This window comes from Taudactylus pleione, unplaced genomic scaffold (genome assembly GCF_031769625.1).
Source record: "Taudactylus pleione unplaced genomic scaffold, aTauple2 ptg000678l, whole genome shotgun sequence".
In the NCBI taxonomy this organism is placed as follows: Eukaryota; Metazoa; Chordata; class Amphibia; order Anura; family Myobatrachidae; genus Taudactylus; species Taudactylus pleione.
In genome coordinates, this window is record NW_028285080.1 from 977,494 (window position 1) to 990,937 (window position 13,444).

At 36.4% G+C, this 13,444-nt stretch overlaps 1 protein-coding gene across 1 annotated transcript in view; it reads left to right on the forward strand.

The window, feature by feature from the left end:
- The window catches only part of KHDRBS2 (KH RNA binding domain containing, signal transduction associated 2), a 554,229-nt gene that overhangs the window by 525,197 nt on the left and 15,588 nt on the right, over positions 1 to 13,444 (forward strand). Inside the window, exon 13 of the transcript XR_015872448.1 lies at positions 3,780 to 3,957. The gene's annotated coding sequence lies outside the window, so the exon portion shown is untranslated. The remainder of the gene's footprint in view (positions 1 to 3,779; positions 3,958 to 13,444) is intronic.

Genomic DNA, 13,444 nt, shown 5'->3' on the forward strand with positions numbered 1-13,444 from the left:
TCAAATGGTAATTTTGAGCTACTATCTACAGCTCTCCTCATAGTTCATATTCCCCACCCAATTTTCCTGCCCACAACCCCCAGTTTTCTATCTCCCCTGGTTTTTCTGACTTTAAAGTCTATACTCCTCTGGAAGGCAGAGTGATACTCAAAATAGATAAAATAATAAAAAAAATGTTGAACTTTCTCATCTTTGTTGGGTATCCAATGTATTAATGTAATACAGGCAGCACTTTAGATGAATAGATCTGCAAAATCTGCTGAGTGAACAAGCTTTGCTTGGTAAGACCCCTCTAAATTGGCTTTGGGGCTGGATGCAGTCTTTCAAAAGTAATTGATTTAGTACATAGTACTAAATAGTAGTGTTAATAATTAGTGAATATTGCCATTTACTGTTATATTAACTATAGTAGATTATCAGTAGTAATAATAATATAACTATGTATTACCAAGTACAGGCAAAACATAGATACCATTATAATATAGAAGTATAACTATTCTGCAATTTCAGATTACATGAAAAGTTTTAGTAATAAAGTTTGCAGGCACATTATACTAATAATCAGACATTTTGTAAAATATTTTTTTGTTACTAAATCGCAAATCATCTTGAATTATCCATCTGTTAATGTTTTCATTATCACTTTAATAGATGTGACATCTCACAGATTAAAAATGAAATATCTGCCTTTATGATAAAGTGTTCTGAAACAGATCTCAGTAAGTCATCATGATGCCAAACAAAAAAGCATAACACTTGTCAGGATAGGCTATTTTGATTGCAGCGAGAACAATTTTAAATTAATTCTAAATACTGTATCAATATTTTATCACAACTTTCAAATGTCTACTGAGATAGAGAACAAGTTGACAATTTTGAGCATATTGCTAATCAAACCAAGCCACACCTTGATCGGAACAATCCATGCATGTATTTGTTGATAATTTAATAATTGGATCCAGGAGAACCTGGGTGTCACTGCTCTTATTTACCCAATATATCACTGTAGTAGTGTATAACACTTGCTTCCCATTAAGATACACACAAAGCTTGCTATATATATATATGAATAATGTAATCACTTTCAATGAAGAACAATAAATTCAATTATATAAAAACCATACATAGTAAAAAAGTTTGAATCCACTTATATAACTTCAAGTTATGATAACATTAACATGCTTCAACAGATAGATATATAAAAAAACTATCATTCTGCCTACAGAGGACAAGGAAAATTGCCGCGGCTGCAGCAGGGCATCCTGCGCATTCCCAGCCACAGTAACTCCTCCCATGGTTATTTGCGGAGCAGAGCCGTGAGTGACTCACAGCTCCACCTCCGCATTTGCCGCCCGCCGCCAAGCGCTCACCGGACCAAGGCACTTCAGTGTGGCACAGCCCGAGCGACTCGAGCCCCGAACTCAGCATGGTCCCAGCGACTCCCGCTCCAGCCATGCTGACCACCTACAGTAACAAGAGTCAGTCTTCTTACGGTAAATTAGTTTAGATTGCACTCACTAAGCAGAGAGTGGTGCAGGCTATGTGTATATATAAACTGTATATATACCGTATATATGTGTGTATATACAGTATATATATGTATATCTGTATATGTATGTATATTTATATACATACACATATATATATATATATATATATATTTATATATATACGTGTGTGTGTATATATATATATATATATATATATGTATATAAATGTATGTATATACATGTGTATATGTATATATGTGTGTATATATATATATGTGTGTGTGTGTGTGTATATACGTGTATACATACAATATAATGTGTGTGTATATATGTATACTGTATATATATATATATATATATATTTAAAATGTACTTTACTTTATATACATGTGTATATATGTGTGTATATATATATATAGTCTCTGTGTCTCGAACGCTGAGATGCCGAAAATATCCCGTACACACAATATGTCCATGAACAAAGTTGTTCATGACATATTGCATCAGCTGTGCAGCACAGCCATTGCTGTGTGTAAGGGCGTTCAGCCGATCACCCTTACACTTGCTGCAGTGGCTGGCAGGGAGGGGGTCGCTATGTGTCGTCCGGCTTGTGGGGCCACAGATGGTAGTTGTTCAGTGTGTATGAACAACCATAAACTGCAATATACAGTATATCCATCAGCTGTGTACCCACTTTAAGATTGGTGGTGGATTATCTTCTAGGGGGCACCAGCCAAAATCTTGCCTAGGGCACCAAATTGGCTAGGGCCAGCCCTGTACTCTCCTATTACTTTATTCACTAGGATGCCAGTGAAAACTAACTATTCTAAGGAACAAACCATTCCATGTCTAAAGGGATTTAATAGTAGTTATCAGGATATGTTATCTGTAACCCAGTTGATCTGAGCACTGTCTGAAGCTAATTAAGTCAAGATACTGTATATTATGATTACTATTATATTTTTTTATATATCTATCTGTTGAAAAATATTAATGTTATCATAACTTGAAGTTATATAAGTGGATTAAAACTTGTTTTACTATGTAGCGTCTATGGTGTTTATATAATTTAATTTATTGTTCTTTGTTGAAAGTGATTAAATTCATTATATATATATATATATATATATATAAATTGATGATGCCGGCACTCCACAATGTGATAATAAACAATAGATACCCCGGTGCCCTCCTGGGGCCACTCACGTGTCCTTAATGAAAACAATCCTGGTAAGGCGGCACTCATGGGTTTTGTAAAGGAAGAGTCAAAGACACTGGGTCTTAGTCCAACGTTTCAGTCCTTCGGATGTCTCAACTGAGCGGATGTCTCAACTGGGCAAAATGACGAGCAACCGGTTGGTCAATAACTTTGCCCTCCAACGTCTGACGAATTGCCGACCTGTGTTGCGCCATTCTCTCACGAAAAGTACATGTTGTTTTCCCAACGTAGGCCAACCCACAGGGGCACCTGATGAGATAAACCACGAACCGACTGGTACAGGTCAAAATGTGTTTAATGGGAAATTTCTTGCCCGAACGCGGATGACAAAAGGATTGGCCTGTCTCCAAGTTGAGACATCCGCTTGCCACACTGAAGTATAAGATGATAGATCATGTCCCTCAGAATACAAGAGGAGGCGATCGTGATAGAAGATTGCTACAGTGTGAAACCTTCTGGATTCATAAGCTAGAGACGGTGGCCCCATTGGGCCTGAACGAAAATATTTCTTTCTCCAGCTTTTAATAGTATCAAAATATTGTGTTTTCAGTGCTTAAATTTGATGCCGAACGGGTTGTTTTCTATACATGTTTCTGTTGGGATGTTGGGATACACGGGGCCCTAATGTTATAGTTTATACTACTGCAGCTGTCATTTAATCTATTTATATCATGATTATGATTGTAGTTTATGATAGATATAATTGCTTATTTGTCTTGGCTGTATTTCTAATGGCTGATCTTGATCATATTTATAATTATGATGGCTTTATGGTAGTATTCTCTGGGATGATCTACTGATACCCTAATATATATCTCTCTCTTTTTTCCTTTTTTTCATTGTTTGCATTTTTTCTTTTTTGTTTTAAGTGTTATGAGTTTTTATTTGTTGCATCTCATTCTCCAGGCACTCTGTGGAGGTTTATTAATTTTTGCCTCCGTGGATTGATAGTAGTAATTAATGTAATTTGTTTACTATTGATGTTGAGGACTGGGTGCCCTTGGTAGGCGATGATGCTCATTTTAAGATGTGGTGTTCATGTTTTAATTGGCTGGCCCATGTTCCCACAGCCGCCCATGTGTCTGTGTTCCTCCACTGCTATGCGTTGCCTAGGAGATGGAAAGCGGGTGATGTCATCCAGCCGCGATGGTGACGCAGCAGTCTTCCTGTCCCGTGGTGATGATGGAGGCGGGGAGTGCACGGACGCACGTGGAAGGTCGTGGAGAGCGGGCTGACTTGTTTATAAAGGTATGTTGTGTTTGTATATGTTGCATGTTCTTGATAAAAGTTCGGATGGACTGAAACGTTGGACTAAGACCCAGTGTCTTTGACTCTTCCTTTACAAAACCAATGAGTGCCGCCTTACCAGGACTGTTATATATATATATATATATATATATATATATCAATTGTATTTCTTAATGAAAAGAAAAAAGCACTCTCCAGATTTTCAGCAACATTAATCAGCTTTAAATACCAATGTAATTTGCCAGCCAACGTTTCGGTCCAACATGGACCTTTGTCAAGTCATTGGGTTTCTAGAAATCATAGTAACTGCAAGGGAGTACATATAAACAACATCAGCATGCAAAGTCTAACAGGCCCTTCAATCATGAGTGACAGCGTGGTGAGTCTATGTAAAAAATGTCTAAAGGCAAGCCATAGCTGTGTCCTACCTGTGTGCTGGTCTGTCAAAGGATCATCTGGTGCAAGTGCTGTGTCAGACTCCAGGGTTTATATACCCCGCAACCGGAAGTGCGTCAGCACTGCCGGAAAACCGGAAGTGTGCGTGTGCGATATAGTGCACTGTATTACAAGTGCCTGTGTGCCCAATAGTGGTGTTTGCTAGGTTCTAAGGACTTGTATATGAACTTATATGTAGCTGCAGGAATACAAATCTAAAGCAGCATGGCACAGCAGGAAATGGGGCTAATAGTGTAACAGGAAGTGGGGCAGAATGTCCAGTGCTGTTGGCCATCTTGAAGGTGGAATGGCCGAGATAACTGGCAGCTATTAAGATCGTATTAAGATAGAAGCTGTGGTAAAACAATCATGTATATAAAGGGGACAATGATGTCAAAACAGCATACATGGTGATACATGAGGGTCCATATGTCATGGTATGCGATATCAGGCAATGCAGGCAATCATAGATCATAAATAAATAGAATAGCTAATAAAAATAAAAAAAAATAAAAAATTAAAATACAAATAAAAAATTAAAAATTAAAAATAAAAAATAGAAAATAATACATAAACCAGCTATTGGGAACATATGAGTATGAGGAAGGACCTGGGACTATGGGGCCTGAGGGTACTCTATACATGACTACCAAAGCAAGTAACCAACAGGGGCAATTTTATATATTAAATATGAACTATGTTGAGCAATTATTGGGGAAACAAGTACTGAAAAATGGCAGTATAATGTCTCTTTAGAGGAAGAAACTCAGTGGATAGTTCTCATTGAGCCCACGTGGAGCTACGGTATCAAGCCTATGAATCCATCTGCTCTCGCATCTCTTGAGTAAGGCGAGTCTATCTCCCCATCGTTCAAGGGGGTAACCAGTCGATTAATTAACATTTCAGAGTGGCCACTTGGTGTCCCCTCTGTAGAAAGTGTCGGGCAACAGGTATGTCTGATTCTCCACTATTCAGGGCCGCCCTAATGGATGCTCTGTGATTCACCATCCTTTCCCTGAAATTTCTGGAGGTAAGGCCGACGTAGTATAGGCCACAAGGACACATAAGGATGTAAATGACATGGTCCATTTTGCAATGTAACCTCCATTTGATCTTCATTGGCTTGCCAGTATGAGGATGTGCAAAGGTGTTGCCCGGAATCATGGAGCTACAAGTCACACACCCCACGCATTGATAGCTACCTGGACAACTTTGCATGACCTTAATGATGGAGTCTGAGGACTCAGGATTTAATGTTGGTCTAAGCAGTAATTGTCTAAGGTTGGGTCCTCGTTTGTATGCCATCATTGGTGCTTTGGTGTTCTTAAATGGTAAGGTGGAATCAGATTGGACAATAGGCCAATGATGCCGGACAGATCTCTGGGGCAATTTAGACCTGTTGGTATAGTGACTGACATAAATGACCCGGCCCTCCTCAGCCGGTTTGGGTAGAGGATTGTGGTATTTGTCTCTTGCCTTTATCAAGCAGGTCTGAAGCAATGAGTGTGAGTATCCACTTTCCTTGAGCCGTGTGGTCATTTCCACTAATTGGATTTCTTGTCTGCTTGTGTCCGAGTTGTTACGTAAGACCCTGAGATACTGTGAAATGGGAAGACTGTCCTTTAGTGAAGGGGGATGGTGGCTTGTAGCTTGCAAGAACAGGTTACGATCAGTATCCTTTCTGTATAAAGTGGTGCCCAGTTTGTTGCCACCTCTGAAGATCGTGATGTCAAGGAAGTTAATATATTCACTGTGGATGTTGTAGGTAAACCTTACAGGATGGTCTAGAGAATTAAGTTGTGCAATCATGTCGATGAATGTTTCTTCCGTACCTTTCCAAAGGAGGAAAATGTCATCTATAAACCTAAAAAAGAGTAGTAGCTGTGCACCAAAGAGTGGTTTGATATAGGTTTCCTCATACTTAGCCATATAGAGGCTCGTGTAGGCCGGTGCCAGATTCGACCCCATGGCAGTCCCGGAGCATTGAAAGTAGTATGATTCTTTATACTTAAAGTGGTTATTCTCAAGAACCAATCCAGCAAGTTCAATCAGGAGTCTAATTTGTTCTGGTTCCATTAAGATTGAGGTAAGGGCTTCCTCTATTGCTGATAATCCTTCCTCATGTGGAATGATAGTATACAAAGAGGATACATCCATAGTGGCCATCAGTGTATCCCCCTCGATACTGACTCCTTTTAATTTTTCAATGAATGCACCGGTGTCCTTGATATAACTTGGTATCTTACTGACAAGGGGTTGAAGATGATAATCAATGAAGATGGCAAGTGGTTGGAGGAGGGATCCTCTGGCGGAGACAATTGGCCTGCCCGGAGGCTTGGTAAGGGACTTATGAATTTTTGGCATGGTGTATATTATAGGGCATATTGGATATTGAACTGTCAGCTTCGGAGTGTTAGGAGTGCTTGTTGTAGCACAGTGTCCACTTTGTTCTTGACCTCTTTCATAGAGTTATAACTAATCTTGGTGTACGTGTTCACATCTGTAAGTTGACTTAGGATTTCCTGGTTGTAGTCTCTCCTGTTTTGTACTACAACTGCTCCCCCTTTGTCCGCCGGTCTTATAACCAGATTCTCATTAGTACGTAGATTGTTAAGTGCTATCTTCTCATTAGGAGGTAGATTATTATAGTATCGCGGATTATCTCTAGTGTTGGTTTCGATTGAGCATGCATTTCTCTTGATGAAGACAAAACTTAAGGGAAAATGCCCCAAGAACAAGCAGGAACTGAAGACATTTGCAGTAGAGGCCTGGCAGAGCTTCACCAGGGATGAAACCCAGCATCTGGTCATGTCTATGCGTTCCAGACTTCAGGCTGTAATTGCCTGCAAAGGATTTGCAACAAAGTATTAAAAAGTGAAAGTTAGATTTAGGATTGTTTAGTTTGTCCCATTACTTTTGGCCCCTTAAAAAGTGGGAGGCACATATAGAAACCGTTGTAATTCCTACACCGTTCACCTGATTTGAATGTAATTACCCTCAAATTAAATCTGAAAGTCTGCAGTTAAAGCACATCTTGTTTGTTTCATTTCAAAGCCATTGTGGTGGTGAATAGAGGTCAAAATATGAAAATTCTGTCAATGTCCCAATATTTATGCACCTGACTGTATATATATTTTGCGAGTCTTGTGTATGTCTTAATAGGAAACAAGTTTTATACACTACTATAGTGATATATTGGGTAAATCAGCGCAGTGAGACCCAGGTTCTCCTGGATCCAATTATTTAATTTTTAGTTTATGTTTGTGAACCTCTCACCAAGCTTCCGTCACTTGCTGCAGTTGTTACCTTCTTATTAATAACCTTAATTAGCGCTGGGAGGTATAGCGGTATATCCACTGCACTGTATTTGTTGATGACACCTAATGACACCTTTAGTGGCTGAACCCTGTTCTTTTCCTATCCTGAAAAATCAAGCCTCTACCATGAAAATATGATTTGATTATGGAAATATACTGTTTATTGTCTAGAAATCTCATTATTTTATTTAAAACTTTAACTTTATATTTACTTTTACTGTCTTTGTTGTAAAAAGTATATAGTCGTACATTCTGACAGATTGAGGAAGTGTAAGCATATCTTCAAGTAAGTTACTTCCACTGAATGTTTCCTTAAATTTTGTCTTGTATGAACTGGTTGCATAACAGTATGGAGTTAAGATCAGAGTCTAATAGCTGACACAAGGCAGACTCAGGTAGGCTCACTAGAGCAATAAATTGTCAGAGACAGCAAGGTCCACATGCTAGATCATCAGAGTAGCAGTAGGACTGAGCTAAGCACAAGGAAATGCAAGGAGCTATCCAACAGCTATAGCAACTCAGACAGCAGAGCAGTGTTCTCCAGAAACAGAGGCTATGAGTTTTAACGATGACAGCTTCTTCAAGTCAAAACATAACATTTTGGGTGTGTTAAGTTAAGAGTTGGGAGCAAAGCAAAAAAGCAAGTAATGCTGTGCCTGGTCAAACCATGATGTAAATGCAAGGGGTGCAAATACTTTTTATTTTCATGCAGGGTAAATACTGGCTGCTTTGCACACAGCCCAAAAATGCTGGATAGCTTTATTTTTACATTGTAATTTAGATGTGAGTTTGTACAAATCTATTTATTTCTGCACATTTTTATTTCGTAACACATGCAGTGCAGCATGATTTGTACAGGTGTAAAGTTGGTCACTATTTTTTTTTGCTTTGCTCCCAACTCAGAATTAGTCCCTTAATGTTAGGCATTAAGAAATACCATATTTCTTCTTTTTAGCCATCTAGTTTTATATATTACTGAGGGGTCTATTCAGCATTGATTTTTTTTACATAAAAAATATGGAAACTATGATTTCCGTATTTTTTATGCAGCTCCCCTATTCAGCAATGGGATAATGGAAAAGATAACGCAATTTTCTTTTCCATTGATTCCCATCTCGCTGAATACCACACTGTAGGGATCAGCCGTTGATCTCTACAGTGCTTTAACACTTTTTGCTATACAGCAAAGCAAAAAGTGTTAAATCACTCGATAAATATTTCCTTTATGTAACGCCATTTGAGAATGGCGTTACATGAAGAAAATACTTATATTTCCTGAAAACTGCAGACAAGAGGGAATATTTCCCATAAGTCCCTGCAGCATCTGGTAAGCCCGCCCAGTCTCCGCCCCTGCTTCCCAGTGATCAGCGGCAGGTAAGTCACTCTAGAGGCTTTTAAACCCCCCGAAATTTATTGATATGTGTATACAGGCTTTATACTAGCCTGTATATATGTATATTTATGTGCAATTATATTTAACATTTATATATAAATGTTAAATATAAAAGCACATAAATATACATGTAAACAGGCTAGTATAAAGCCTGTATACACATATCAATCAATTTTGAGAGGCTGGAGCTGTACTTACGGGAAGCCAGGATGGAGACTGTTCCCCAGCGCGTGACTGAGCAGGGAACAAACAGAAGGGATTGTTTTCGTAATCCTGAAAACAATCCCTCTGTGACAATGTAGGGACAGCATGTTACCGCAACCACTGTCCCTGCTGAAAATGTTGCTGAATAGCTTACATATTTTATCTTAATTGATAAAATATCATGACGATGTTGCCCGATAATATTCTGGGCAACATCGTCACTGTTGCTGAATAGACCCCTGAGGGTTATGTTGAAAAACCTACATTGTAGTATTATTATTATCAACTAATTTATAAAGAGCCAACATATTCTGCAGTCTTGTAATGTAGAGAAATAAGATAAACAATTATTTGTTATAATACAGCAATGTACAGTAAATGAGACAAGTGAAGTGAGGGTGCTTTCTCTTAAGAATTCTACATTCTACTAAGCTATAGGAATGTTTAAAAAAATATTCATGTGTTGGCAAAGGTCTAGTCGCATGTTAAGGAACAGAGATGTACCATAATGAAATGTTTGGGAGAACTGAGTTACAGTACACAGGTAGATTATGTCTGGCTGCCGAAATGAAAAAGCATAATCAAGGCTGGAGATAATGAGATTAATTTGTATAAAAAAAAAATAATTACGTTAAGGGCAGCGTAATAAGATGATAGCACTAATGTCTTCTGTAGTATTGTTTCTTACATTCAGAGCTCCTTGTTTAATTTTAGAATACTGTACATAACTATATACAGACTATATTAGTATATATTACTATATACAATGAGTCCACATATTGATTAGCAGCCAACATTCATGTTCCCTTAACCATCATGCCATATAGTTTGGTCAAACATTTTAGTTAGAATGTATAGTATAATGTATTCTGCTAAACCATTTGTCATTATTTTGTGGATTTTTCTATGTTGTGATTGTCGTCTCAATTTTCCATTGTACTTTCTTACAATACTATTTAAAGAGGGATATTATAACTCTGCTCGGGACACTCTTGTTTTTATTTTGTTTAGATTAAAATATAACTTTGATTTATATCATTTAAATTAACAGGTTTCTTAATAGTATCATACATACACAAAAAACATACATATATATATATATATATACATATATATATATATACATATCAATTAAATAGTCCCAGATAGGAGCAGTAAACTGTATGTGTGTAATTCTCTATATATCAAAATTAATTAATAGTCTGATATATAATTATAGAATCACAAAACAAGCAGCTCTGTACACTTTTGTATAATACACTTTCTTTCTGCAGTATCTCCAAATAGCATTGTTATATTTCACTGGCTCTAGGGGGCATCACTGACATAGACATTTAAAACCAGGGGCCAAATGTAATAGGGAGAGAGTTTAGAAAATGTGAGAGTTTTCTCACACTTTTTAAACTCGGTCAATGTAATAGAGTCTGAGAATATGCACACTTGCATGTTTTTAGAAAAAAAAACTCTCACAATTTAAATTATCATCCAGATGGTTTGCCATTTTGAAGATAAAGCTCTACCAATGTGAGAGTTTACTTTTAAACTCTCACATAAACTCTCACCCTATTATATTTGGCCCCAGATGTGCATTATATTTCATACAGTTGGCCTACAGTTTACATCTCCCTGTACTGTATATACAAATTTTCCTAAGTGTCCTTGTGGAATTCCAACCCCCTACTTTCTTGCATAATGCTCCAAATTATTCACCTGAGATATACATTTTTTAAGAAACATCAGGTTTTTTGCTCATTATCCTTATATGCACGCTTAGGGGAAATTCAATTAGAGGCGAAATCAGCCGATTTTGCCATCATTGGTGAAATTGTCCATCAGATTGGCCAATGTCATGGGCGATATTGGCTGCGATTGGCCAATTTGATGGACAATTTTGCCAATGATGGTGAAAAAACTTCAGTTTTTCGCCTAAAACCTGGAGAAAACTTTTTTCCAGCCTAGGGCATGTGAAAAAATATTTGAAAAATCCCTATTCTTTGGTAAACATATGGGGATTTCTTTCAGATCCCTTTGGACAGCCCCGAAATACCAGACCCACTACATTAAATGCATTTTTCACAGAAAAAAAAAATTTAGACTGAAATTTCTGTGGTTGTTTTTTGCCAAAGTACACAACTTACGAAAAAAAGTTCACTAAAGTATCATTAGGGGGGCTGTCCAAAGGGTTCTGAAAGAAATCCCCACATTTTTACCCAAAAATAGGGATTTTGCACATTTTTCCCCATTTTTAACAATGGAGAAAAGTTTTCTCAATTTTTACATGAAATTATCGCCGATGCTATAATTTCTACAGAAAATCAGCGATAATAGCAGGTGCGATAATATATCGCTGGTAAATGAATACGGCCCTTAATTTCAGTAACTTCCATTTGGTGTACTGATGAAATATTACATTAGAAAAATTAACTGACAGTTCTAAATAGGTAACTAAAACTATTTGGTAAGGATGACCTTTTGGCAAACAAATAGAAAGCATTATGATAAATAGTTTATAGACATACACATCTTATTAAAAGATCTAATTTTTAAAAATATAGAGTATGTCGATAATGAATTGAAAGATCATTTCACTTTATCATTAAGGTTAATAAATGTTTATTACTTTTAGGTCTAAAATTATGATAATCATATAATTAAAAGCCAAAATTAAAAAACATTTAATCTAAAAATATAATACAAGTATCAGTTAGTCAATATTAGATCCATCTTTTTTTATGTGTTTATTCACTCAAAGTGATCCATTTACCCCCAAACAAGTTGGAAATATTAATGGTTCATGGGTCAAAGCCACCCTTGTGTGTATTCTCAGTAGGTGCTTATTTTATTTAACTTCATCTTATTTTGAACATTTGTTTGCATAATTTTCTTTTTGGTATTATATTGTGTTTTTTTTTACTTCTGGCTGAATACTAGCAAATTACTTTCAAGATTCCAACATAAATCTACTTAGGCATTTCTCATAAATGAGAATTTGTCAGGAATGGTATAAATGTATTTAAATCAGTGTTTCATAATTTACCTGGGAAATGATTTATTCTGATTGTCTTTTTAATTACAAATAGACAAATAATTAATGACATTTGTATGGGTAATGTCAATAAATCCTGTGCCAATTTTTTTATCTTAATATACTGCATCAAGAATAGATTTTACTTCAGACAATATCTAATCTATTTTCTCTTTTTCATATTGCAAGTAAGGCTTTTACAGAACAAGAAAATAATGAATATTCTTTACAAAGACAAACAACTTAGTAAACCCACACTTCAAGACAAAAGAACACATTGTTTTTCTTCAGCATTTCAAAAGCTAATTCTAAACTAGCAAAGTAGATTTTTCTCAAATAATCTCCTATATTAGCTTTTACAATACATAAAACTGCAAATTACATGTCATGAAAGGTGTAGCATTTGAGGGATTATCACAATCAAAGCCTATAGTATAGTATGTTTCAGGTGAAAGGTGATGGTTATTCAAAAGAGATTTATGAGGACACACAACTATTGCTAATGACATTGATCTCCTTCTGTCCATAGTCATTCAGATTTTTTTTGCATAAACTCTACAAAATTTATTTTGCATTATCTGATGTCAGTATTTGCCACCGTAAGGAATACATGAAACATTGATTAATGTAAATGGAAAAATATTAATGGGAACCATTATTCTCCAAAGCAAAGTTGGTGCAAATTTGACAAAGATCATCTGAATGATCCCAGAAAGTATTGGAAGTGTTTTCTTGAATGATGAACAACCACAAAAAGGAAAGGAGCACTGGATTAAGATTAATAGATTTAATTATATCAAATTAAAAACCAATAAAAAGAAAAATCATTGTAAAGAGTGCATGCAACATAAACAACATACAGTTAATGTGTACATACCAGGTTATAAAAACCACATATCAATCATAGAAAAAATATTTATATATATCAAGACTGATTAATGCATTTGAGCAAACTATCACATATAGAGCAGTCCATGGTTGGGTTAGTGGTAGCCAACAAGCCTTTATAAGTAAAGGTAGTGTGAGTTCATCGTATTGCAACAACTGTTAAGGCATGCAGTCTCCAGCCACATATAAGTGCAGACACAGTCAGTGCAGCAGGTTAGAAAATGT